General features: G+C 75.1%; 11 non-coding genes across 11 annotated transcripts; all 11 read left to right on the plus strand.

The window, feature by feature from the left end:
• The first annotated feature begins 101 nt into the window (after nucleotides 1-101).
• On the plus strand, nucleotides 102-220 carry LOC135229861 (5S ribosomal RNA). Its single transcript, XR_010320528.1, has one exon. It is a non-coding gene; the product is annotated as a 5S ribosomal RNA (ribosomal RNA).
• A 2,285-nt stretch (nucleotides 221-2,505) lies between these two features.
• Nucleotides 2,506-2,624, plus strand: LOC135229876 (5S ribosomal RNA). Its single transcript, XR_010320543.1, has one exon. It is a non-coding gene; the product is annotated as a 5S ribosomal RNA (ribosomal RNA).
• Nucleotides 2,625-4,919: 2,295 nt separating this feature from the next.
• On the plus strand, nucleotides 4,920-5,038 carry LOC135229878 (5S ribosomal RNA). The gene has a single exon (XR_010320545.1). It is a non-coding gene; the product is annotated as a 5S ribosomal RNA (ribosomal RNA).
• Nucleotides 5,039-7,323: 2,285 nt separating this feature from the next.
• LOC135229885 (5S ribosomal RNA) lies at nucleotides 7,324-7,442 on the plus strand. Its single transcript, XR_010320552.1, has one exon. It is a non-coding gene; the product is annotated as a 5S ribosomal RNA (ribosomal RNA).
• A 2,313-nt stretch (nucleotides 7,443-9,755) lies between these two features.
• On the plus strand, nucleotides 9,756-9,874 carry LOC135229879 (5S ribosomal RNA). Its single transcript, XR_010320546.1, has one exon. It is a non-coding gene; the product is annotated as a 5S ribosomal RNA (ribosomal RNA).
• A 2,284-nt stretch (nucleotides 9,875-12,158) lies between these two features.
• Nucleotides 12,159-12,277, plus strand: LOC135229886 (5S ribosomal RNA). The gene has a single exon (XR_010320553.1). It is a non-coding gene; the product is annotated as a 5S ribosomal RNA (ribosomal RNA).
• Nucleotides 12,278-14,590: 2,313 nt separating this feature from the next.
• LOC135229862 (5S ribosomal RNA) lies at nucleotides 14,591-14,709 on the plus strand. Its single transcript, XR_010320529.1, has one exon. It is a non-coding gene; the product is annotated as a 5S ribosomal RNA (ribosomal RNA).
• A 2,295-nt stretch (nucleotides 14,710-17,004) lies between these two features.
• Nucleotides 17,005-17,123, plus strand: LOC135229863 (5S ribosomal RNA). The gene has a single exon (XR_010320530.1). It is a non-coding gene; the product is annotated as a 5S ribosomal RNA (ribosomal RNA).
• Nucleotides 17,124-19,424: 2,301 nt separating this feature from the next.
• LOC135229864 (5S ribosomal RNA) lies at nucleotides 19,425-19,543 on the plus strand. The gene has a single exon (XR_010320531.1). It is a non-coding gene; the product is annotated as a 5S ribosomal RNA (ribosomal RNA).
• Nucleotides 19,544-21,875: 2,332 nt separating this feature from the next.
• Nucleotides 21,876-21,994, plus strand: LOC135229865 (5S ribosomal RNA). Its single transcript, XR_010320532.1, has one exon. It is a non-coding gene; the product is annotated as a 5S ribosomal RNA (ribosomal RNA).
• Nucleotides 21,995-24,280: 2,286 nt separating this feature from the next.
• LOC135229867 (5S ribosomal RNA) lies at nucleotides 24,281-24,399 on the plus strand. The gene has a single exon (XR_010320534.1). It is a non-coding gene; the product is annotated as a 5S ribosomal RNA (ribosomal RNA).
• The last annotated feature ends 453 nt before the right edge of the window (nucleotides 24,400-24,852 follow it).

Genomic DNA, 24,852 nt, shown 5'->3' on the forward strand with positions numbered 1-24,852 from the left:
GGGCGGCCAAAGCTGGAGGCTGCCGGGGCGGCCAAGGCGCGCTGCGCCGGCGGCTGGGGCCGCTGAGCAGGCTCTTAGGGCGAGCGGCGGCAGGCGCTGACGTCTACGGCCATACCACCCTGAACGCGCCCGATCTCGTCTGATCTCGGAAGCTAAGCAGGGTCGGGCCTGGTTAGTACTTGGATGGGAGACCGCCTGGGAATACCGGGTGCTGTAGGCTTTTACGCCTCCTTTTCTCTTTTGCCGCCAACCCACGGGGCACAGGGACACACGGACACGGACAGGGACGCAACCAGGCCAGGAAGCCCGGCCCAGGGGCCCGGCCAGCGGCCCTCGGGCACCAGGAAAGCTTCGGGGGTGGCGGCGGCGTCGACGAGGACGACGACGGCGACGACGACGACGGCGGACGACGGCGGCCCGGCACTCCAGTCCAGTCGGGCCGCAGCGCTTCCCGGCCGCCCCTACTCTCCCCCGCTCCCACCCCCCGCCCGGGCCTTCAGGTTCAGGCCCTGCGGGAGCGCGCCCTGCCCTCGTGGCGGTGGGAGACGCTCCCCGTGGCGCCAGAGCCTCTCCTTGGGGCCGGAGCTCTGTCCTTGTCCAGCGGGGGCAGGCCCCTGGCTCAGAGGGCCTTCGGGAGCCACCCGGGCCGCCTCCGCCCTGCCGCCCCCCCACCCTCCACCCCGACCGGCCTCTGCCCCAACTTGGCTGCTCGGCTGCCCTCCTTCCCTCGGGCTCTGCCCACCCTTCCTGGCTCTGCAGGCCTGCCTCCTGGTGTGCCGGGATGTCTGCTAGTGGATTGGGAGGAGAAGACACCCGGGGCGGGCGGGCCCCTTGCCCTCCCCGGGCAACTTGCTTCGTGTACTCTGGGGGTGGGGGTGGGGCTGGGGCTGGGGCTGAGGCTGGGGCTGGGGCTGGGCCTGGGGCTGGGGGTGCGGGTGGGGACGTGAGACGGCCACAACGGTGGTGGTGGCGGTGGCCGCCGGACACTCGGCCGACTAGCCAGCCTCTCTCTCTGAGGTGTGGCGTGGGGGGGGGAGGGGGGTCGGGGAGGCGACGAGGCGGGCGTGGGGGCGGTGGTGAGGCGGCCTTGAGGTGGGGATCTCGTGCCCGGGAGGAACAGGTGCCCTCCTGCCCTGTGTCCCGCGCGGGCCTAGACGTGGCCTCAAGTGGCCTGACCCCGATGAGTGAGTGAGGACGGGTCCTCCTGGCCGTCGGGCACACAGAACTAGGGGAGCCGGGGCCAGTCGAGCTGGGGGCCTCCCCGAGAGGTGCGAGACCGCAGCAGGGGCGTGCGGGGGTCCAGGCCGGGTGGGGTGGTGCGGTGTTGAGCTGGAGGCTATGCGGGGGGCGGGGCGCCGGGCGCGGGGCGGGGACGGCCACGCACGTTTCCTGCAGGGCTGTGGCTCTGGACCGCCAGGGCCAGAAGCAGCCTGCCCGCGGTCAGCGGGGGGTGAGGTGCGGATGGCGGGGGCCGCCCGCCCTCCCCGCGCCGGTCGCCCGTCCCCACCCACGCCCCCGCCGCCACCCCACCCCACCCCACAACCCGCCCTCCCTCCTCCCATCGGGGAAGCTCACCAGTGAGCTGGGCAGCTGGGCCAACGCGCCTGCCCCACCGCCCTGGCCCCCCACCGACCCTCCCGTCAGGCTAAGCGCCGCCTGCCCCACCTCCAGCCCCCCAGCAGGACCGGGAGCCTACGTGGGGTCCTGACTGGCCAGTGGGCAGGACGTCCCTCGTCGGTAGGCGTGTGGCTCGTGCGTGGTCTTTCGCCGCTCCCCGGTGCCCTCCCCCGCCAGCACCAGGGCTCGGGGGTCCGGTGGGAAGTACCAGAGGGCCTCCGCGGCACCTAGGAGCAGCCTGGCGCGCAAGGGTTCGCCGTGCTCCTCCGAGTCCCGCGTGGCCCTGGAGGGCCACGGCCGGCCAGGAGGGCGACGAGGGGCAAAGGCGGGAGGGACAGGTGGGCCGGGGACCGGGCCCGGGGCCGGGACTGGGGCCGAGAGCCGGGCCCGGCGAGGGCCCCTTGGAGGAAGGGGAGGCAAAGGGAGGCCCCGCCAGGGGACGGGCCGGGGTGGGGGGAGGGCGAGTGGAGGCCGGGGCCACCCCACGCTGGGCAGGGGGAGAGACGAGAGGCGCTCGGCCAGATGTCGGCGGAAGCAGGCGGCCCGAGTGCCTCCCGGTGCCGCCGCCGGGGGCGAGGGGCGAGCAGGCGGCAGGAGAGCCCCGGCCGGACTGAGGGGGGCCGTGGGGCTTCGCAGGAAGGGCAGGGGGCGCGACCCGGGCGGCCTTCCCGCCTGGCTGACTGCCTTCCTCCCGGTCGCCGCCACCTGCCTGCTTGGAGGCCGGACTCTTGGGCCGGCTGGCCGGGACCCGCACCCTTGGCCAGGCGGGGCGGGCCGGGGCGGGGCTGGGCGGCCAAAGCTGGAGGCTGCCGGGGCGGCCAAGGCGCGCTGCGCCGGCGGCTGGGGCCGCTGAGCAGGCTCTTAGGGCGAGCGGCGGCAGGCGCTGACGTCTACGGCCATACCACCCTGAACGCGCCCGATCTCGTCTGATCTCGGAAGCTAAGCAGGGTCGGGCCTGGTTAGTACCTGGATGGGAGACCGCCTGGGAATACCGGGTGCTGTAGGCTTTTACGCCTCCTTTTCTCTTTTGCCGCCAACCCACGGGGCACAGGGACACACGGACACGGACAGGGACGCAACCAGGCCAAGAAGCCCGGCCCAGGGGCCCGGCCAGCGGCCCTCGGGCACCAGGAAAGCTTCGGGGGTGGCGGCGGCGTCGACGAGGACGACGACGGCGACGACGACGACGGCGGACGACGGCGGACGACGGCGGCCCGGCACTCCAGTCCAGTCGGGCCGCAGCGCTTCCCGGCCGCCCCTACTCTCCCCCGCTCCCACCCCCCGCCCGGGCCTTCAGGTTCAGGCCCTGCGGGAGCGCGCCCTGCCCTCGTGGCGGTGGGAGACGCTCCCCGTGGCGCCAGAGCCTCTCCTTGGGGCCGGAGCTCTGTCCTTGTCCAGCGGGGGCAGGCCCCTGGCTCAGAGGGCCTTCGGGAGCCACCCGGGCCGCCTCCGCCCTGCCGCCCCCCCACCCTCCACCCCGACCGGCCTCTGCCCCAACTTGGCTGCTCGGCTGCCCTCCTTCCCTCGGGCTCTGCCCACCCTTCCTGGCTCTGCAGGCCTGCCTCCTGGTGTGCCGGGATGTCTGCTAGTGGATTGGGAGGAGAAGACACCCGGGGCGGGCGGGCCCCTTGCCCTCCCCGGGCAACTTGCTTCGTGTACTCTGGGGGTGGGGGTGGGGCTGGGGCTGGGGCTGAGGCTGGGGCTGGGGCTGGGCCTGGGGCTGGGGGTGCGGGTGGGGACGTGAGACGGCCACAACGGTGGTGGTGGCGGTGGCCGCCGGACACTCGGCCGACTAGCCAGCCTCTCTCTCTGAGGTGTGGCGTGGGGGGGGGAGGGGGGTCGGGGAGGCGACGAGGCGGGCGTGGGGGCGGTGGTGAGGCGGCCTTGAGGTGGGGATCTCGTGCCCGGGAGGAACAGGTGCCCTCCTGCCCTGTGTCCCGCGCGGGCCTAGACGTGGCCTCAAGTGGCCTGACCCCGATGAGTGAGTGAGGACGGGTCCTCCTGGCCGTCGGGCACACAGAACTAGGGGAGCCGGGGCCAGTCGAGCTGGGGGCCTCCCCGAGAGGTGCGAGACCGCAGCAGGGGCGTGCGGGGGTCCAGGCCGGGTGGGGTGGTGCGGTGTTGAGCTGGAGGCTATGCGGGGGGCGGGGCGCCGGGCGCGGGGCGGGGACGGCCACGCACGTTTCCTGCAGGGCTGTGGCTCTGGACCGCCAGGGCCAGAAGCAGCCTGCCCGCGGTCAGCGGGGGGTGAGGTGCGGATGGCGGGGGCCGCCCGCCCTCCCCGCGCCGGTCGCCCGTCCCCACCCACGCCCCCGCCGCCACCCCACCCCACCCCACAACCCGCCCTCCCTCCTCCCATCGGGGAAGCTCACCAGTGAGCTGGGCAGCTGGGCCAACGCGCCTGCCCCACCGCCCTGGCCCCCCACCGACCCTCCCGTCAGGCTAAGCGCCGCCTGCCCCACCTCCAGCCCCCCAGCAGGACCGGGAGCCTACGTGGGGTCCTGACTGGCCAGTGGGCAGGACGTCCCTCGTCGGTAGGCGTGTGGCTCGTGCGTGGTCTTTCGCCGCTCCCCGGTGCCCTCCCCCGCCAGCACCAGGGCTCGGGGGTCCGGTGGGAAGTACCAGAGGGCCTCCGCGGCACCTAGGAGCAGCCTGGCGCGCAAGGGTTCGCCGTGCTCCTCCGAGTCCCGCGTGGCCCTGGAGGGCCACGGCCGGCCAGGAGGGCGACGAGGGGCAAAGGCGGGAGGGACAGGTGGGCCGGGGACCGGGCCCGGGGCCGGGACTGGGGCCGAGAGCCGGGCCCGGCGAGGGCCCCTTGGAGGAAGGGGAGGCAAAGGGAGGCCCCGCCAGGGGACGGGCCGGGGTGGGGGGAGGGCGAGTGGAGGCCGGGGCCACCCCACGCTGGGCAGGGGGAGAGACGAGAGGCGCTCGGCCAGATGTCGGCGGAAGCAGGCGGCCCGAGTGCCTCCCGGTGCCGCCGCCGGGGGCGAGGGGCGAGCAGGCGGCAGGAGAGCCCCGGCCGGACTGAGGGGGGCCGTGGGGCTTCGCAGGAAGGGCAGGGGGCGCGACCCGGGCGGCCTTCCCGCCTGGCTGACTGCCTTCCTCCCGGTCGCCGCCACCTGCCTGCTTGGAGGCCGGACTCTTGGGCCGGCTGGCCGGGACCCGCACCCTTGGCCAGGCGGGGCGGGCCGGGGCGGGGCTGGGCGGCCAAAGCTGGAGGCTGCCGGGGCGGCCAAGGCGCGCTGCGCCGGCGGCTGGGGCCGCTGAGCAGGCTCTTAGGGCGAGCGGCGGCAGGCGCTGACGTCTACGGCCATACCACCCTGAACGCGCCCGATCTCGTCTGATCTCGGAAGCTAAGCAGGGTCGGGCCTGGTTAGTACCTGGATGGGAGACCGCCTGGGAATACCGGGTGCTGTAGGCTTTTACGCCTCCTTTTCTCTTTTGCCGCCAACCCACGGGGCACAGGGACACACGGACACGGACAGGGACGCAACCAGGCCAAGAAGCCCGGCCCAGGGGCCCGGCCAGCGGCCCTCGGGCACCAGGAAAGCTTCGGGGGTGGCGGCGGCGTCGACGAGGACGACGACGGCGACGACGACGACGGCGGACGACGGCGGCCCGGCACTCCAGTCCAGTCGGGCCGCAGCGCTTCCCGGCCGCCCCTACTCTCCCCCGCTCCCACCCCCCGCCCGGGCCTTCAGGTTCAGGCCCTGCGGGAGCGCGCCCTGCCCTCGTGGCGGTGGGAGACGCTCCCCGTGGCGCCAGAGCCTCTCCTTGGGGCCGGAGCTCTGTCCTTGTCCAGCGGGGGCAGGCCCCTGGCTCAGAGGGCCTTCGGGAGCCACCCGGGCCGCCTCCGCCCTGCCGCCCCCCCACCCTCCACCCCGACCGGCCTCTGCCCCAACTTGGCTGCTCGGCTGCCCTCCTTCCCTCGGGCTCTGCCCACCCTTCCTGGCTCTGCAGGCCTGCCTCCTGGTGTGCCGGGATGTCTGCTAGTGGATTGGGAGGAGAAGACACCCGGGGCGGGCGGGCCCCTTGCCCTCCCCGGGCAACTTGCTTCGTGTACTCTGGGGGTGGGGGTGGGGCTGGGGCTGGGGCTGAGGCTGGGGCTGGGGCTGGGCCTGGGGCTGGGGGTGCGGGTGGGGACGTGAGACGGCCACAACGGTGGTGGTGGCGGTGGCCGCCGGACACTCGGCCGACTAGCCAGCCTCTCTCTCTGAGGTGTGGCGTGGGGGGGGGAGGGGGGTCGGGGAGGCGACGAGGCGGGCGTGGGGGCGGTGGTGAGGCGGCCTTGAGGTGGGGATCTCGTGCCCGGGAGGAACAGGTGCCCTCCTGCCCGGTGTCCCGCGCGGGCCTAGACGTGGCCTCAAGTGGCCTGACCCCGATGAGTGAGTGAGGACGGGTCCTCCTGGCCGTCGGGCACACAGAACTAGGGGAGCCGGGGCCAGTCGAGCTGGGGGCCTCCCCGAGAGGTGCGAGACCGCAGCAGGGGCGTGCGGGGGTCCAGGCCGGGTGGGGTGGTGCGGTGTTGAGCTGGAGGCTATGCGGGGGGCGGGGCGCCGGGCGCGGGGCGGGGACGGCCACGCACGTTTCCTGCAGGGCTGTGGCTCTGGACCGCCAGGGCCAGAAGCAGCCTGCCCGCGGTCAGCGGGGGGTGAGGTGCGGATGGCGGGGGCCGCCCGCCCTCCCCGCGCCGGTCGCCCGTCCCCACCCACGCCCCCGCCGCCACCCCACCCCACCCCACAACCCGCCCTCCCTCCTCCCATCGGGGAAGCTCACCAGTGAGCTGGGCAGCTGGGCCAACGCGCCTGCCCCACCGCCCTGGCCCCCCACCGACCCTCCCGTCAGGCTAAGCGCCGCCTGCCCCACCTCCAGCCCCCCAGCAGGACCGGGAGCCTACGTGGGGTCCTGACTGGCCAGTGGGCAGGACGTCCCTCGTCGGTAGGCGTGTGGCTCGTGCGTGGTCTTTCGCCGCTCCCCGGTGCCCTCCCCCGCCAGCACCAGGGCTCGGGGGTCCGGTGGGAAGTACCAGAGGGCCTCCGCGGCACCTAGGAGCAGCCTGGCGCGCAAGGGTTCGCCGTGCTCCTCCGAGTCCCGCGTGGCCCTGGAGGGCCACGGCCGGCCAGGAGGGCGACGAGGGGCAAAGGCGGGAGGGACAGGTGGGCCGGGGACCGGGCCCGGGGCCGGGACTGGGGCCGAGAGCCGGGCCCGGCGAGGGCCCCTTGGAGGAAGGGGAGGCAAAGGGAGGCCCCGCCAGGGGACGGGCCGGGGTGGGGGAAGGGCGAGTGGAGGCCGGGGCCACCCCACGCTGGGCAGGGGGAGAGACGAGAGGCGCTCGGCCAGATGTCGGCGGAAGCAGGCGGCCCGAGTGCCTCCCGGTGCCGCCGCCGGGGGCGAGGGGCGAGCAGGCGGCAGGAGAGCCCCGGCCGGACTGAGGGGGGCCGTGGGGCTTCGCAGGAAGGGCAGGGGGCGCGACCCGGGCGGCCTTCCCGCCTGGCTGACTGCCTTCCTCCCGGTCGCCGCCACCTGCCTGCTTGGAGGCCGGACTCTTGGGCCGGCTGGCCGGGACCCGCACCCTTGGCCAGGCGGGGCGGGCCGGGGCGGGGCTGGGCGGCCAAAGCTGGAGGCTGCCGGGGCGGCCAAGGCGCGCTGCGCCGGCGGCTGGGGCCGCTGAGCAGGCTCTTAGGGCGAGCGGCGGCAGGCGCTGACGTCTACGGCCATACCACCCTGAACGCGCCCGATCTCGTCTGATCTCGGAAGCTAAGCAGAGTCGGGCCTGGTTAGTACTTGGATGGGAGACCGCCTGGGAATACCGGGTGCTGTAGGCTTTTACGCCTCCTTTTCTCTTTTGCCGCCAACCCACGGGGCACAGGGACACACGGACACGGACAGGGACGCAACCAGGCCAGGAAGCCCGGCCCAGGGGCCCGGCCAGCGGCCCTCGGGCACCAGGAAAGCTTCGGGGGTGGCGGCGGCGTCGACGAGGAAGACGACGGCGACGACGACGACGGCGGACGACGGCGGCCCGGCACTCCAGTCCAGTCGGGCCGCAGCGCTTCCCGGCCGCCCCTACTCTCCCCCGCTCCCACCCCCCGCCCGGGCCTTCAGGTTCAGGCCCTGCGGGAGCGCGCCCTGCCCTCGTGGCGGTGGGAGACGCTCCCCGTGGCGCCAGAGCCTCTCCTTGGGGCCGGAGCTCTGTCCTTGTCCAGCGGGGGCAGGCCCCTGGCTCAGAGGGCCTTCGGGAGCCACCCGGGCCGCCTCCGCCCTGCCGCCCCCCCACCCTCCACCCCGACCGGCCTCTGCCCCAACTTGGCTGCTCGGCTGCCCTCCTTCCCTCGGGCTCTGCCCACCCTTCCTGGCTCTGCAGGCCTGCCTCCTGGTGTGCCGGGATGTCTGCTAGTGGATTGGGAGGAGAAGACACCCGGGGCGGGCGGGCCCCTTGCCCTCCCCGGGGCGGGCGGGCCCCTTGCCCTCCCCGGGCAACTTGCTTCGTGTACTCTGGGGGTGGGGGTGGGGCTGGGGCTGGGGCTGAGGCTGGGGCTGGGGCTGGGCCTGGGGCTGGGGGTGCGGGTGGGGACGTGAGACGGCCACAACGGTGGTGGTGGCGGTGGCCGCCGGACACTCGGCCGACTAGCCAGCCTCTCTCTCTGAGGTGTGGCGTGGGGGGGGGGAGGGGGGTCGGGGAGGCGACGAGGCGGGCGTGGGGGCGGTGGTGAGGCGGCCTTGAGGTGGGGATCTCGTGCCCGGGAGGAACAGGTGCCCTCCTGCCCGGTGTCCCGCGCGGGCCTAGACGTGGCCTCAAGTGGCCTGACCCCGATGAGTGAGTGAGGACGGGTCCTCCTGGCCGTCGGGCACACAGAACTAGGGGAGCCGGGGCCAGTCGAGCTGGGGGCCTCCCCGAGAGGTGCGAGACCGCAGCAGGGGCGTGCGGGGGTCCAGGCCGGGTGGGGTGGTGCGGTGTTGAGCTGGAGGCTATGCGGGGGGTGGGGCGCCGGGCGCGGGGCGGGGACGGCCACGCACGTTTCCTGCAGGGCTGTGGCTCTGGACCGCCAGGGCCAGAAGCAGCCTGCCCGCGGTCAGCGGGGGGTGAGGTGCGGATGGCGGGGGCCGCCCGCCCTCCCCGCGCCGGTCGCCCGTCCCCACCCACGCCCCCGCCGCCACCCCACCCCACCCCACAACCCGCCCTCCCTCCTCCCATCGGGGAAGCTCACCAGTGAGCTGGGCAGCTGGGCCAACGCGCCTGCCCCACCGCCCTGGCCCCCCACCGACCCTCCCGTCAGGCTAAGCGCCGCCTGCCCCACCTCCAGCCCCCCAGCAGGACCGGGAGCCTACGTGGGGTCCTGACTGGCCAGTGGGCAGGACGTCCCTCGTCGGTAGGCGTGTGGCTCGTGCGTGGTCTTTCGCCGCTCCCCGGTGCCCTCCCCCGCCAGCACCAGGGCTCGGGGGTCCGGTGGGAAGTACCAGAGGGCCTCCGCGGCACCTAGGAGCAGCCTGGCGCGCAAGGGTTCGCCGTGCTCCTCCGAGTCCCGCGTGGCCCTGGAGGGCCACGGCCGGCCAGGAGGGCGACGAGGGGCAAAGGCGGGAGGGACAGGTGGGCCGGGGACCGGGCCCGGGGCCGGGACTGGGGCCGAGAGCCGGGCCCGGCGAGGGCCCCTTGGAGGAAGGGGAGGCAAAGGGAGGCCCCGCCAGGGGACGGGCCGGGGTGGGGGGAGGGCGAGTGGAGGCCGGGGCCACCCCACGCTGGGCAGGGGGAGAGACGAGAGGCGCTCGGCCAGATGTCGGCGGAAGCAGGCGGCCCGAGTGCCTCCCGGTGCCGCCGCCGGGGGCGAGGGGCGAGCAGGCGGCAGGAGAGCCCCGGCCGGACTGAGGGGGGCCGTGGGGCTTCGCAGGAAGGGCAGGGGGCGCGACCCGGGCGGCCTTCCCGCCTGGCTGACTGCCTTCCTCCCGGTCGCCGCCACCTGCCTGCTTGGAGGCCGGACTCTTGGGCCGGCTGGCCGGGACCCGCACCCTTGGCCAGGCGGGGCGGGCCGGGGCGGGGCTGGGCGGCCAAAGCTGGAGGCTGCCGGGGCGGCCAAGGCGCGCTGCGCCGGCGGCTGGGGCCGCTGAGCAGGCTCTTAGGGCGAGCGGCGGCAGGCGCTGACGTCTACGGCCATACCACCCTGAACGCGCCCGATCTCGTCTGATCTCGGAAGCTAAGCAGGGTCGGGCCTGGTTAGTACCTGGATGGGAGACCGCCTGGGAATACCGGGTGCTGTAGGCTTTTACGCCTCCTTTTCTCTTTTGCCGCCAACCCACGGGGCACAGGGACACACGGACACGGACAGGGACGCAACCAGGCCAAGAAGCCCGGCCCAGGGGCCCGGCCAGCGGCCCTCGGGCACCAGGAAAGCTTCGGGGGTGGCGGCGGCGTCGACGAGGACGACGACGGCGACGACGACGACGGCGGACGACGGCGGCCCGGCACTCCAGTCCAGTCGGGCCGCAGCGCTTCCCGGCCGCCCCTACTCTCCCCCGCTCCCACCCCCCGCCCGGGCCTTCAGGTTCAGGCCCTGCGGGAGCGCGCCCTGCCCTCGTGGCGGTGGGAGACGCTCCCCGTGGCGCCAGAGCCTCTCCTTGGGGCCGGAGCTCTGTCCTTGTCCAGCGGGGGCAGGCCCCTGGCTCAGAGGGCCTTCGGGAGCCACCCGGGCCGCCTCCGCCCTGCCGCCCCCCCACCCTCCACCCCGACCGGCCTCTGCCCCAACTTGGCTGCTCGGCTGCCCTCCTTCCCTCGGGCTCTGCCCACCCTTCCTGGCTCTGCAGGCCTGCCTCCTGGTGTGCCGGGATGTCTGCTAGTGGATTGGGAGGAGAAGACACCCGGGGCGGGCGGGCCCCTTGCCCTCCCCGGGCAACTTGCTTCGTGTACTCTGGGGGTGGGGGTGGGGCTGGGGCTGGGGCTGAGGCTGGGGCTGGGGCTGGGCCTGGGGCTGGGGGTGCGGGTGGGGACGTGAGACGGCCACAACGGTGGTGGTGGCGGTGGCCGCCGGACACTCGGCCGACTAGCCAGCCTCTCTCTCTGAGGTGTGGCGTGGGGGGGGAGGGGGGTCGGGGAGGCGACGAGGCGGGCGTGGGGGCGGTGGTGAGGCGGCCTTGAGGTGGGGATCTCGTGCCCGGGAGGAACAGGTGCCCTCCTGCCCGGTGTCCCGCGCGGGCCTAGACGTGGCCTCAAGTGGCCTGACCCCGATGAGTGAGTGAGGACGGGTCCTCCTGGCCGTCGGGCACACAGAACTAGGGGAGCCGGGGCCAGTCGAGCTGGGGGCCTCCCCGAGAGGTGCGAGACCGCAGCAGGGGCGTGCGGGGGTCCAGGCCGGGTGGGGTGGTGCGGTGTTGAGCTGGAGGCTATGCGGGGGGCGGGGCGCCGGGCGCGGGGCGGGGACGGCCACGCACGTTTCCTGCAGGGCTGTGGCTCTGGACCGCCAGGGCCAGAAGCAGCCTGCCCGCGGTCAGCGGGGGGTGAGGTGCGGATGGCGGGGGCCGCCCGCCCTCCCCGCGCCGGTCGCCCGTCCCCACCCACGCCCCCGCCGCCACCCCACCCCACCCCACAACCCGCCCTCCCTCCTCCCATCGGGGAAGCTCACCAGTGAGCTGGGCAGCTGGGCCAACGCGCCTGCCCCACCGCCCTGGCCCCCCACCGACCCTCCCGTCAGGCTAAGCGCCGCCTGCCCCACCTCCAGCCCCCCAGCAGGACCGGGAGCCTACGTGGGGTCCTGACTGGCCAGTGGGCAGGACGTCCCTCGTCGGTAGGCGTGTGGCTCGTGCGTGGTCTTTCGCCGCTCCCCGGTGCCCTCCCCCGCCAGCACCAGGGCTCGGGGGTCCGGTGGGAAGTACCAGAGGGCCTCCGCGGCACCTAGGAGCAGCCTGGCGCGCAAGGGTTCGCCGTGCTCCTCCGAGTCCCGCGTGGCCCTGGAGGGCCACGGCCGGCCAGGAGGGCGACGAGGGGCAAAGGCGGGAGGGACAGGTGGGCCGGGGACCGGGCCCGGGGCCGGGACTGGGGCCGAGAGCCGGGCCCGGCGAGGGCCCCTTGGAGGAAGGGGAGGCAAAGGGAGGCCCCGCCAGGGGACGGGCCGGGGTGGGGGAAGGGCGAGTGGAGGCCGGGGCCACCCCACGCTGGGCAGGGGGAGAGACGAGAGGCGCTCGGCCAGATGTCGGCGGAAGCAGGCGGCCCGAGTGCCTCCCGGTGCCGCCGCCGGGGGCGAGGGGCGAGCAGGCGGCAGGAGAGCCCCGGCCGGACTGAGGGGGGCCGTGGGGCTTCGCAGGAAGGGCAGGGGGCGCGACCCGGGCGGCCTTCCCGCCTGGCTGACTGCCTTCCTCCCGGTCGCCGCCACCTGCCTGCTTGGAGGCCGGACTCTTGGGCCGGCTGGCCGGGACCCGCACCCTTGGCCAGGCGGGGCGGGCCGGGGCGGGGCTGGGCGGCCAAAGCTGGAGGCTGCCGGGGCGGCCAAGGCGCGCTGCGCCGGCGGCTGGGGCCGCTGAGCAGGCTCTTAGGGCGAGCGGCGGCAGGCGCTGACGTCTACGGCCATACCACCCTGAACGCGCCCGATCTCGTCTGATCTCGGAAGCTAAGCAGAGTCGGGCCTGGTTAGTACTTGGATGGGAGACCGCCTGGGAATACCGGGTGCTGTAGGCTTTTACGCCTCCTTTTCTCTTTTGCCGCCAACCCACGGGGCACAGGGACACACGGACACGGACAGGGACGCAACCAGGCCAGGAAGCCCGGCCCAGGGGCCCGGCCAGCGGCCCTCGGGCACCAGGAAAGCTTCGGGGGTGGCGGCGGCGTCGACGAGGAAGACGACGGCGACGACGACGACGGCGGACGACGGCGGCCCGGCACTCCAGTCCAGTCGGGCCGCAGCGCTTCCCGGCCGCCCCTACTCTCCCCCGCTCCCACCCCCCGCCCGGGCCTTCAGGTTCAGGCCCTGCGGGAGCGCGCCCTGCCCTCGTGGCGGTGGGAGACGCTCCCCGTGGCGCCAGAGCCTCTCCTTGGGGCCGGAGCTCTGTCCTTGTCCAGCGGGGGCAGGCCCCTGGCTCAGAGGGCCTTCGGGAGCCACCCGGGCCGCCTCCGCCCTGCCGCCCCCCCACCCTCCACCCCGACCGGCCTCTGCCCCAACTTGGCTGCTCGGCTGCCCTCCTTCCCTCGGGCTCTGCCCACCCTTCCTGGCTCTGCAGGCCTGCCTCCTGGTGTGCCGGGATGTCTGCTAGTGGATTGGGAGGAGAAGACACCCGGGGCGGGCGGGCCCCTTGCCCTCCCCGGGGCGGGCGGGCCCCTTGCCCTCCCCGGGCAACTTGCTTCGTGTACTCTGGGGGTGGGGGTGGGGCTGGGGCTGGGGCTGAGGCTGGGGCTGGGGCTGGGCCTGGGGCTGGGGGTGCGGGTGGGGACGTGAGACGGCCACAACGGTGGTGGTGGCGGTGGCCGCCGGACACTCGGCCGACTAGCCAGCCTCTCTCTCTGAGGTGTGGCGTGGGGGGGGGGAGGGGGGTCGGGGAGGCGACGAGGCGGGCGTGGGGGCGGTGGTGAGGCGGCCTTGAGGTGGGGATCTCGTGCCCGGGAGGAACAGGTGCCCTCCTGCCCGGTGTCCCGCGCGGGCCTAGACGTGGCCTCAAGTGGCCTGACCCCGATGAGTGAGTGAGGACGGGTCCTCCTGGCCGTCGGGCACACAGAACTAGGGGAGCCGGGGCCAGTCGAGCTGGGGGCCTCCCCGAGAGGTGCGAGACCGCAGCAGGGGCGTGCGGGGGTCCAGGCCGGGTGGGGTGGTGCGGTGTTGAGCTGGAGGCTATGCGGGGGGTGGGGCGCCGGGCGCGGGGCGGGGACGGCCACGCACGTTTCCTGCAGGGCTGTGGCTCTGGACCGCCAGGGCCAGAAGCAGCCTGCCCGCGGTCAGCGGGGGGTGAGGTGCGGATGGCGGGGGCCGCCCGCCCTCCCCGCGCCGGTCGCCCGTCCCCACCCACGCCCCCGCCGCCACCCCACCCCACCCCACAACCCGCCCTCCCTCCTCCCATCGGGGAAGCTCACCAGTGAGCTGGGCAGCTGGGCCAACGCGCCTGCCCCACCGCCCTGGCCCCCCACCGACCCTCCCGTCAGGCTAAGCGCCGCCTGCCCCACCTCCAGCCCCCCAGCAGGACCGGGAGCCTACGTGGGGTCCTGACTGGCCAGTGGGCAGGACGTCCCTCGTCGGTAGGCGTGTGGCTCGTGCGTGGTCTTTCGCCGCTCCCCGGTGCCCTCCCCCGCCAGCACCAGGGCTCGGGGGTCCGGTGGGAAGTACCAGAGGGCCTCCGCGGCACCTAGGAGCAGCCTGGCGCGCAAGGGTTCGCCGTGCTCCTCCGAGTCCCGCGTGGCCCTGGAGGGCCACGGCCGGCCAGGAGGGCGACGAGGGGCAAAGGCGGGAGGGACAGGTGGGCCGGGGACCGGGCCCGGGGCCGGGACTGGGGCCGAGAGCCGGGCCCGGCGAGGGCCCCTTGGAGGAAGGGGAGGCAAAGGGAGGCCCCGCCAGGGGACGGGCCGGGGTGGGGGGAGGGCGAGTGGAGGCCGGGGCCACCCCACGCTGGGCAGGGGGAGAGACGAGAGGCGCTCGGCCAGATGTCGGCGGAAGCAGGCGGCCCGAGTGCCTCCCGGTGCCGCCGCCGGGGGCGAGGGGCGAGCAGGCGGCAGGAGAGCCCCGGCCGGACTGAGGGGGGCCGTGGGGCTTCGCAGGAAGGGCAGGGGGCGCGACCCGGGCGGCCTTCCCGCCTGGCTGACTGCCTTCCTCCCGGTCGCCGCCACCTGCCTGCTTGGAGGCCGGACTCTTGGGCCGGCTGGCCGGGACCCGCACCCTTGGCCAGGCGGGGCGGGCCGGGGCGGGGCTGGGCGGCCAAAGCTGGAGGCTGCCGGGGCGGCCAAGGCGCGCTGCGCCGGCGGCTGGGGCCGCTGAGCAGGCTCTTAGGGCGAGCGGCGGCAGGCGCTGACGTCTACGGCCATACCACCCTGAACGCGCCCGATCTCGTCTGATCTCGGAAGCTAAGCAGGGTCGGGCCTGGTTAGTACTTGGATGGGAGACCGCCTGGGAATACCGGGTGCTGTAGGCTTTTACGCCTCCTTTTCTCTTTTGCCGCCAACCCACGGGGCACAGGGACACACGGACACGGACAGGGACGCAACCAGGCCAGGAAGCCCGGCCCAGGGGCCCGGCCAGCGGCCCTCGGGCACCAGGAAAGCTTCGGGGGTGGCGGCGGCGTCGACGAGGACGACGACGGCGACGACGACGACGGCGGACGACGGCGGACGACGGCGGCCCGGCACTCCAGTCCAGTCGGGCCGCAGCGCTTCCCGGCCGCCCCTACTCTCCCCCGCTCCCACCCCCCACCCGGGCCTTCAGGTTCAGGCCCTGCGGGAGCGCGCCCTGCCCTCGTGGCGGTGGGAGACGCTCCCCGTGGCGCCAGAGCCTCTCCTTGGGGCCGGAGCTCTGTCCTTGTCCAGCGGGGGCAGGCCCCTGGCTCAGAGGGCCTTCGGGAGCCACCCGGGCCGCCTCCGCCCTGCCGCCCCCCCACCCTCCACCCCGACCGGCCTCTGCCCCAACTTGGCTGCTCGGCTGCCCTCCTTCCCTCGGGCTCTGCCCACCCTTCCTGGCTCTGCAGGCCTGCCTCCTGGTGTGCCGGGATGTCTGCTAGTGGATTGGGAGGAGAAGACACCCGGGGCGGGCGGGCCCCTTGCCCTCCCCGGGCAACTTGCTTCGTGTACTCTGGGGGTGGGGGTGGGGCTGGGGCTGGGGCTGAGGCTGGGGCTGGGGCTGGGCCTGGGGCTGGGGGTGCGGGTGGGGACGTGAGACGGCCACAACGGTGGTGGTGGCGGTGGCCGCCGGACACTCGGCCGACTAGCCAGCCTCTCTCTCTGAGGTGTGGCGTGGGGGGGGGAGGGGGGTCGGGGAGGCGACGAGGCGGGCGTGGGGGCGGTGGTGAGGCGGCCTTGAGGTGGGGATCTCGTGCCCGGGAGGAACAGGTGCCCTCCTGCCCTGTGTCCCGCGCGGGCCTAGACGTGGCCTCAAGTGGCCTGACCCCGATGAGTGAGTGAGGACGGGTCCTCCTGGCCGTCGGGCACACAGAACTAGGGGAGCCGGGGCCAGTCGAGCTGGGGGCCTCCCCGAGAGGTGCGAGACCGCAGCAGGGGCGTGCGGGGGTCCAGGCCGGGTGGGGTGGTGCGGTGTTGAGCTGGAGGCTATGCGGGGGGCGGGGCGCCGGGCGCGGGGCGGGGACGGCCACGCACGTTTCCTGCAGGGCTGTGGCTCTGGACCGCCAGGGCCAGAAGCAGCCTGCCCGCGGTCAGCGGGGGGTGAGGTGCGGATGGCGGGGGCCGCCCGCCCTCCCCGCGCCGGTCGCCCGTCCCCACCCACGCCCCCGCCGCCACCCCACCCCACCCCACAACCCGCCCTCCCTCCTCCCATCGGGGAAGCTCACCAGTGAGCTGGGCAGCTGGGCCAACGCGCCTGCCCCACCGCCCTGGCCCCCCACCGACCCTCCCGTCAGGCTAAGCGCCGCCTGCCCCACCTCCAGCCCCCCAGCAGGACCGGGAGCCTACGTGGGGTCCTGACTGGCCAGTGGGCAGGACGTCCCTCGTCGGTAGGCGTGTGGCTCGTGCGTGGTCTTTCGCCGCTCCCCGGTGCCCTCCCCCGCCAGCACCAGGGCTCGGGGGTCCGGTGGGAAGTACCAGAGGGCCTCCGCGGCACCTAGGAGCAGCCTGGCGCGCAAGGGTTCGCCGTGCTCCTCCGAGTCCCGCGTGGCCCTGGAGGGCCACGGCCGGCCAGGAGGGCGACGAGGGGCAAAGGCGGGAGGGACAGGTGGGCCGGGGACCGGGCCCGGGGCCGGGACTGGGGCCGAGAGCCGGGCCCGGCGAGGGCCCCTTGGAGGAAGGGGAGGCAAAGGGAGGCCCCGCCAGGGGACGGGCCGGGGTGGGGGGAGGGCGAGTGGAGGCCGGGGCCACCCCACGCTGGGCAGGGGGAGAGACGAGAGGCGCTCGGCCAGATGTCGGCGGAAGCAGGCGGCCCGAGTGCCTCCCGGTGCCGCCGCCGGGGGCGAGGGGCGAGCAGGCGGCAGGAGAGCCCCGGCCGGACTGAGGGGGGCCGTGGGGCTTCGCAGGAAGGGCAGGGGGCGCGACCCGGGCGGCCTTCCCGCCTGGCTGACTGCCTTCCTCCCGGTCGCCGCCACCTGCCTGCTTGGAGGCCGGACTCTTGGGCCGGCTGGCCGGGACCCGCACCCTTGGCCAGGCGGGGCGGGCCGGGGCGGGGCTGGGCGGCCAAAGCTGGAGGCTGCCGGGGCGGCCAAGGCGCGCTGCGCCGGCGGCTGGGGCCGCTGAGCAGGCTCTTAGGGCGAGCGGCGGCAGGCGCTGACGTCTACGGCCATACCACCCTGAACGCGCCCGATCTCGTCTGATCTCGGAAGCTAAGCAGGGTCGGGCCTGGTTAGTACTTGGATGGGAGACCGCCTGGGAATACCGGGTGCTGTAGGCTTTTACGCCTCCTTTTCTCTTTTGCCGCCAACCCACGGGGCACAGGGACACACGGACACGGACAGGGACGCAACCAGGCCAAGAAGCCCGGCCCAGGGGCCCGGCCAGCGGCCCTCGGGCACCAGGAAAGCTTCGGGGGTGGCGGCGGCGTCGACGAGGAAGACGACGGCGACGACGACGACGGCGGACGACGGCGGCCCGGCACTCCAGTCCAGTCGGGCCGCAGCGCTTCCCGGCCGCCCCTACTCTCCCCCGCTCCCACCCCCCGCCCGGGCCTTCAGGTTCAGGCCCTGCGGGAGCGCGCCCTGCCCTCGTGGCGGTGGGAGACGCTCCCCGTGGCGCCAGAGCCTCTCCTTGGGGCCGGAGCTCTGTCCTTGTCCAGCGGGGGCAGGCCCCTGGCTCAGAGGGCCTTCGGGAGCCACCCGGGCCGCCTCCGCCCTGCCGCCCCCCCACCCTCCACCCCGACCGGCCTCTGCCCCAACTTGGCTGCTCGGCTGCCCTCCTTCCCTCGGGCTCTGCCCACCCTTCCTGGCTCTGCAGGCCTGCCTCCTGGTGTGCCGGGATGTCTGCTAGTGGATTGGGAGGAGAAGACACCCGGGGCGGGCGGGCCCCTTGCCCTCCCCGGGCAACTTGCTTCGTGTACTCTGGGGGTGGGGGTGGGGCTGGGGCTGGGGCTGAGGCTGGGGCTGGGGCTGGGCCTGGGGCTGGGGGTGCGGGTGGGGACGTGAGACGGCCACAACGGTGGTGGTGGCGGTGGCCGCCGGACACTCGGCCGACTAGCCAGCCTCTCTCTCTGAGGTGTGGCGTGGGGGGGGGGAGGGGGGTCGGGGAGGCGACGAGGCGGGCGTGGGGGCGGTGGTGAGGCGGCCTTGAGGTGGGGATCTCGTGCCCGGGAGGAACAGGTGCCCTCCTGCCCTGTGTCCCGCGCGGGCCTAGACGTGGCCTCAAGTGGCCTGACCCCGATGAGTGAGTGAGGACGGGTCCTCCTGGCCGTCGGGCACACAGAACTAGGGGAGCCGGGGCCAGTCGAGCTGGGGGCCTCCCCGAGAGGTGCGAGACCGCAGCAGGGGCGTGCGGGGGTCCAGGCCGGGTGGGGTGGTGCGGTGTTGAGCTGGAGGCTATGCGGGGGGCGGGGCGCCGGGCGCGGGGCGGGGACGGCCACGCACGTTTCCTGCAGGGCTGTGGCTCTGGACCGCCAGGGCCAGAAGCAGCCTGCCCGCGGTCAGCGGGGGGTGAGGTGCGGATGGCGGGGGCCGCCCGCCCTCCCCGCGCCGGTCGCCCGTCCCCACCCACGCCCCCGCCGCCACCCCACCCCACCCCACCCCACCCCACCCCACAACCCGCCCTCCCTCCTCCCATCGGGGAAGCTCACCAGTGAGCTGGGCAGCTGGGCCAACGCGCCTGCCCCACCGCCCTGGCCCCCCACCGACCCTCCCGTCAGGCTAAGCGCCGCCTGCCCCACCTCCAGCCCCCCAGCAGGACCGGGAGCCTACGTGGGGTCCTGACTGGCCAGTGGGCAGGACGTCCCTCGTCGGTAGGCGTGTGGCTCGTGCGTGGTCTTTCGCCGCTCCCCGGTGCCCTCCCCCGCCAGCACCAGGGCTCGGGGGTCCGGTGGGAAGTACCAGAGGGCCTCCGCGGCACCTAGGAGCAGCCTGGCGCGCAAGGGTTCGCCGTGCTCCTCCGAGTCCCGCGTGGCCCTGGAGGGCCACGGCCGGCCAGGAGGGCGACGAGGGGCAAAGGCGGGAGGGACAGGTGGGCCGGGGACCGGGCCCGGGGCCGGGACTGGGGCCGAGAGCCGGGCCCGGCGAGGGCCCCTTGGAGGAAGGGGAGGCAAAGGGAGGCCCCGCCAGGGGACGGGCCGGGGTGGGGGGAGGGCGAGTGGAGGCCGGGGCCACCCCACGCTGGGCAGGGGGAGAGACGAGAGGCGCTCGGCCAGATGTCGGCGGAAGCAGGCGGCCCGAGTGCCTCCCGGTGCCGCCGCCGGGGGCGAGGGGCGAGCAGGCGGCAGGAGAGCCCCGGCCGGACTGAGGGGGGCCGTGGGGCTTCGCAGGAAGGGCAGGGGGCGCGACCCGGGCGGCCTTCCCGCCTGGCTGACTGCCTTCCTCCCGGTCGCCGCCACCTGCCTGCTTGGAGGCCGGACTCTTGGGCCGGCTGGCCGGGACCCGCACCCTTGGCCAGGCGGGGCGGGCCGGGGCGGGGCTGGGCGGCCAAAGCTGGAGGCTGCCGGGGCGGCCAAGGCGCGCTGCGCCGGCGGCTGGGGCCGCTGAGCAGGCTCTTAGGGCGAGCGGCGGCAGGCGCTGACGTCTACGGCCATACCACCCTGAACGCGCCCGATCTCGTCTGATCTCGGAAGCTAAGCAGGGTCGGGCCTGGTTAGTACTTGGATGGGAGACCGCCTGGGAATACCGGGTGCTGTAGGCTTTTACGCCTCCTTTTCTCTTTTGCCGCCAACCCACGGGGCACAGGGACACACGGACACGGACAGGGACGCAACCAGGCCAGGAAGCCCGGCCCAGGGGCCCGGCCAGCGGCCCTCGGGCACCAGGAAAGCTTCGGGGGTGGCGGCGGCGTCGACGAGGAAGACGACGGCGACGACGACGACGGCGGACGACGGCGGCCCGGCACTCCAGTCCAGTCGGGCCGCAGCGCTTCCCGGCCGCCCCTACTCTCCCCCGCTCCCACCCCCCGCCCGGGCCTTCAGGTTCAGGCCCTGCGGGAGCGCGCCCTGCCCTCGTGGCGGTGGGAGACGCTCCCCGTGGCGCCAGAGCCTCTCCTTGGGGCCGGAGCTCTGTCCTTGTCCAGCGGGGGCAGGCCCCTGGCTCAGAGGGCCTTCGGGAGCCACCCGGGCCGCCTCCGCCCTGCCGCCCCCCCACCCTCCACCCCGACCGGCCTCTGCCCCAACTTGGCTGCTCGGCTGCCCTCCTTCCCTCGGGCTCTGCCCACCCTTCCTGGCTCTGCAGGCCTGCCTCCTGGTGTGCCGGGATGTCTGCTAGTGGATTGGGAGGAGAAGACACCCGGGGCGGGCGGGCCCCTTGCCCTCCCCGGGGCGGGCGGGCCCCTTGCCCTCCCCGGGCAACTTGCTTCGTGTACTCTGGGGGTGGGGGTGGGGCTGGGGCTGGGGCTGAGGCTGGGGCTGGGGCTGGGCCTGGGGCTGGGGGTGCGGGTGGGGACGTGAGACGGCCACAACGGTGGTGGTGGCGGTGGCCGCCGGACACTCGGCCGACTAGCCAGCCTCTCTCTCTGAGGTGTGGCGTGGGGGGGGGGAGGGGGGTCGGGGAGGCGACGAGGCGGGCGTGGGGGCGGTGGTGAGGCGGCCTTGAGGTGGGGATCTCGTGCCCGGGAGGAACAGGTGCCCTCCTGCCCGGTGTCCCGCGCGGGCCTAGACGTGGCCTCAAGTGGCCTGACCCCGATGAGTGAGTGAGGACGGGTCCTCCTGGCCGTCGGGCACACAGAACTAGGGGAGCCGGGGCCAGTCGAGCTGGGGGCCTCCCCGAGAGGTGCGAGACCGCAGCAGGGGCGTGCGGGGGTCCAGGCCGGGTGGGGTGGTGCGGTGTTGAGCTGGAGGCTATGCGGGGGGCGGGGCGCCGGGCGCGGGGCGGGGACGGCCACGCACGTTTCCTGCAGGGCTGTGGCTCTGGACCGCCAGGGCCAGAAGCAGCCTGCCCGCGGTCAGCGGGGGGTGAGGTGCGGATGGCGGGGGCCGCCGCCCTCCCCGCGCCGGTCGCCCGTCCCCACCCACGCCCCCGCCGCCACCCCACCCCACCCCACAACCCGCCCTCCCTCCTCCCATCGGGGAAGCTCACCAGTGAGCTGGGCAGCTGGGCCAACGCGCCTGCCCCACCGCCCTGGCCCCCCACCGACCCTCCCGTCAGGCTAAGCGCCGCCTGCCCCACCTCCAGCCCCCCAGCAGGACCGGGAGCCTACGTGGGGTCCTGACTGGCCAGTGGGCAGGACGTCCCTCGTCGGTAGGCGTGTGGCTCGTGCGTGGTCTTTCGCCGCTCCCCGGTGCCCTCCCCCGCCAGCACCAGGGCTCGGGGGTCCGGTGGGAAGTACCAGAGGGCCTCCGCGGCACCTAGGAGCAGCCTGGCGCGCAAGGGTTCGCCGTGCTCCTCCGAGTCCCGCGTGGCCCTGGAGGGCCACGGCCGGCCAGGAGGGCGACGAGGGGCAAAGGCGGGAGGGACAGGTGGGCCGGGGACCGGGCCCGGGGCCGGGACTGGGGCCGAGAGCCGGGCCCGGCGAGGGCCCCTTGGAGGAAGGGGAGGCAAAGGGAGGCCCCGCCAGGGGACGGGCCGGGGTGGGGGGAGGGCGAGTGGAGGCCGGGGCCACCCCACGCTGGGCAGGGGGAGAGATGAGAGGCGCTCGGCCAGATGTCGGCGGAAGCAGGCGGCCCGAGTGCCTCCCGGTGCCGCCGCCGGGGGCGAGGGGCGAGCAGGCGGCAGGAGAGCCCCGGCCGGACTGAGGGGGGCCGTGGGGCTTCGCAGGAAGGGCAGGGGGCGCGACCCGGGCGGCCTTCCCGCCTGGCTGACTGCCTTCCTCCCGGTCGCCGCCACCTGCCTGCTTGGAGGCCGGACTCTTGGGCCGGCTGGCCGGGACCCGCACCCTTGGCCAGGCGGGGCGGGCCGGGGCGGGCCGGGGCGGGCCGGGGCGGGGCTGGGCGGCCAAAGCTGGAGGCTGCCGGGGCGGCCAAGGCGCGCTGCGCCGGCGGCTGGGGCCGCTGAGCAGGCTCTTAGGGCGAGCGGCGGCAGGCGCTGACGTCTACGGCCATACCACCCTGAACGCGCCCGATCTCGTCTGATCTCGGAAGCTAAGCAGGGTCGGGCCTGGTTAGTACTTGGATGGGAGACCGCCTGGGAATACCGGGTGCTGTAGGCTTTTACGCCTCCTTTTCTCTTTTGCCGCCAACCCACGGGGCACAGGGACACACGGACACGGACAGGGACGCAACCAGGCCAAGAAGCCCGGCCCAGGGGCCCGGCCAGCGGCCCTCGGGCACCAGGAAAGCTTCGGGGGTGGCGGCGGCGTCGACGAGGAAGACGACGGCGACGACGACGACGGCGGACGACGGCGGCCCGGCACTCCAGTCCAGTCGGGCCGCAGCGCTTCCCGGCCGCCCCTACTCTCCCCCGCTCCCACCCCCCGCCCGGGCCTTCAGGTTCAGGCCCTGCGGGAGCGCGCCCTGCCCTCGTGGCGGTGGGAGACGCTCCCCGTGGCGCCAGAGCCTCTCCTTGGGGCCGGAGCTCTGTCCTTGTCCAGCGGGGGCAGGCCCCTGGCTCAGAGGGCCTTCGGGAGCCACCCGGGCCGCCTCCGCCCTGCCGCCCCCCCACCCTCCACCCCGACCGGCCTCTGCCCCAACTTGGCTGCTCGGCTGCCCTCCTTCCCTCGGGCTCTGCCCACCCTTCCTGGCTCTGCAGGCCTGCCTCCTGGTGTGCCGGGATGTCTGCTAGTGGATTGGGAGGAGAAGACACCCGGGGCGGGCGGGCCCCTTGCCCTCCCCGGGCAACTTGCTTCGTGTACTCTGGGGGTGGGGGTGGGGCTGGGGCTGGGGCTGAGGCTGGGGCTGGGGCTGGGCCTGGGGCTGGGGGTGCGGGTGGGGACGTGAGACGGCCACAACGGTGGTGGTGGCGGTGGCCGCCGGACACTCGGCCGACTAGCCAGCCTCTCTCTCTGAGGTGTGGCGTGGGGGGGGGGAGGGGGGTCGGGGAGGCGACGAGGCGGGCGTGGGGGCGGTGGTGAGGCGGCCTTGAGGTGGGGATCTCGTGCCCGGGAGGAACAGGTGCCCTCCTGCCCGGTGTCCCGCGCGGGCCTAGACGTGGCCTCAAGTGGCCTGACCCCGATGAGTGAGTGAGGACGGGTCCTCCTGGCCGTCGGGCACACAGAACTAGGGGAGCCGGGGCCAGTCGAGCTGGGGGCCTCCCCGAGAGGTGCGAGACCGCAGCAGGGGCGTGCGGGGGTCCAGGCCGGGTGGGGTGGTGCGGTGTTGAGCTGGAGGCTATGCGGGGGGCGGGGCGCCGGGCGCGGGGCGGGGACGGCCACGCACGTTTCCTGCAGGGCTGTGGCTCTGGACCGCCAGGGCCAGAAGCAGCCTGCCCGCGGTCAGCGGGGGGTGAGGTGCGGATGGCGGGGGCCGCCCGCTCTCCCCGCGCCGGTCGCCCGTCCCCACCCACGCCCCCGCCGCCACCCCACCCCACCCCACAACCCGCCCTCCCTCCTCCCATCGGGGAAGCTCACCAGTGAGCTGGGCAGCTGGGCCAACGCGCCTGCCCCACCGCCCTGGCCCCCCACCGACCCTCCCGTCAGGCTAAGCGCCGCCTGCCCCACCTCCAGCCCCCCAGCAGGACCGGGAGCCTACGTGGGGTCCTGACTGGCCAGTGGGCAGGACGTCCCTCGTCGGTAGGCGTGTGGCTCGTGCGTGGTCTTTCGCCGCTCCCCGGTGCCCTCCCCCGCCAGCACCAGGGCTCGGGGGTCCGGTGGGAAGTACCAGAGGGCCTCCGCGGCACCTAGGAGCAGCCTGGCGCGCAAGGGTTCGCCGTGCTCCTCCGAGTCCCGCGTGGCCCTGGAGGGCCACGGCCGGCCAGGAGGGCGACGAGGGGCAAAGGCGGGAGGGACAGGTGGGCCGGGGACCGGGCCCGGGGCCGGGACTGGGGCCGAGAGCCGGGCCCGGCGAGGGCCCCTTGGAGGAAGGGGAGGCAAAGGGAGGCCCCGCCAGGGGACGGGCCGGGGTGGGGGGAGGGCGAGTGGAGGCCGGGGCCACCCCACGCTGGGCAGGGGGAGAGACGAGAGGCGCTCGGCCAGATGTCGGCGGAAGCAGGCGGCCCGAGTGCCTCCCGGTGCCGCCGCCGGGGGCGAGGGGCGAGCAGGCGGCAGGAGAGCCCCGGCCGGACTGAGGGGGGCCGTGGGGCTTCGCAGGAAGGGCAGGGGGCGCGACCCGGGCGGCCTTCCCGCCTGGCTGACTGCCTTCCTCCCGGTCGCCGCCACCTGCCTGCTTGGAGGCCGGACTCTTGGGCCGGCTGGCCGGGACCCGCACCCTTGGCCAGGCGGGGCGGGCCGGGGCGGGGCTGGGCGGCCAAAGCTGGAGGCTGCCGGGGCGGCCAAGGCGCGCTGCGCCGGCGGCTGGGGCCGCTGAGCAGGCTCTTAGGGCGAGCGGCGGCAGGCGCTGACGTCTACGGCCATACCACCCTGAACGCGCCCGATCTCGTCTGATCTCGGAAGCTAAGCAGGGTCGGGCCTGGTTAGTACTTGGATGGGAGACCGCCTGGGAATACCGGGTGCTGTAGGCTTTTACGCCTCCTTTTCTCTTTTGCCGCCAACCCACGGGGCACAGGGACACACGGACACGGACAGGGACGCAACCAGGCCAGGAAGCCCGGCCCAGGGGCCCGGCCAGCGGCCCTCGGGCACCAGGAAAGCTTCGGGGGTGGCGGCGGCGTCGACGAGGAAGACGACGGCGACGACGACGACGGCGGACGACGGCGGCCCGGCACTCCAGTCCAGTCGGGCCGCAGCGCTTCCCGGCCGCCCCTACTCTCCCCCGCTCCCACCCCCCGCCCGGGCCTTCAGGTTCAGGCCCTGCGGGAGTGCGCCCTGCCCTCGTGGCGGTGGGAGACGCTCCCCGTGGCGCCAGAGCCTCTCCTTGGGGCCGGAGCTCTGTCCTTGTCCAGCGGGGGCAGGCCCCTGGCTCAGAGGGCCTTCGGGAGCCACCCGGGCCGCCTCCGCCCTGCCGCCCCCCCACC

The sequence above is a fragment of the Loxodonta africana genome, unplaced genomic scaffold (genome assembly GCF_030014295.1).
Source record: "Loxodonta africana isolate mLoxAfr1 unplaced genomic scaffold, mLoxAfr1.hap2 scaffold_588, whole genome shotgun sequence".
NCBI lineage: Eukaryota > Metazoa > Chordata > Mammalia > Proboscidea > Elephantidae > Loxodonta > Loxodonta africana.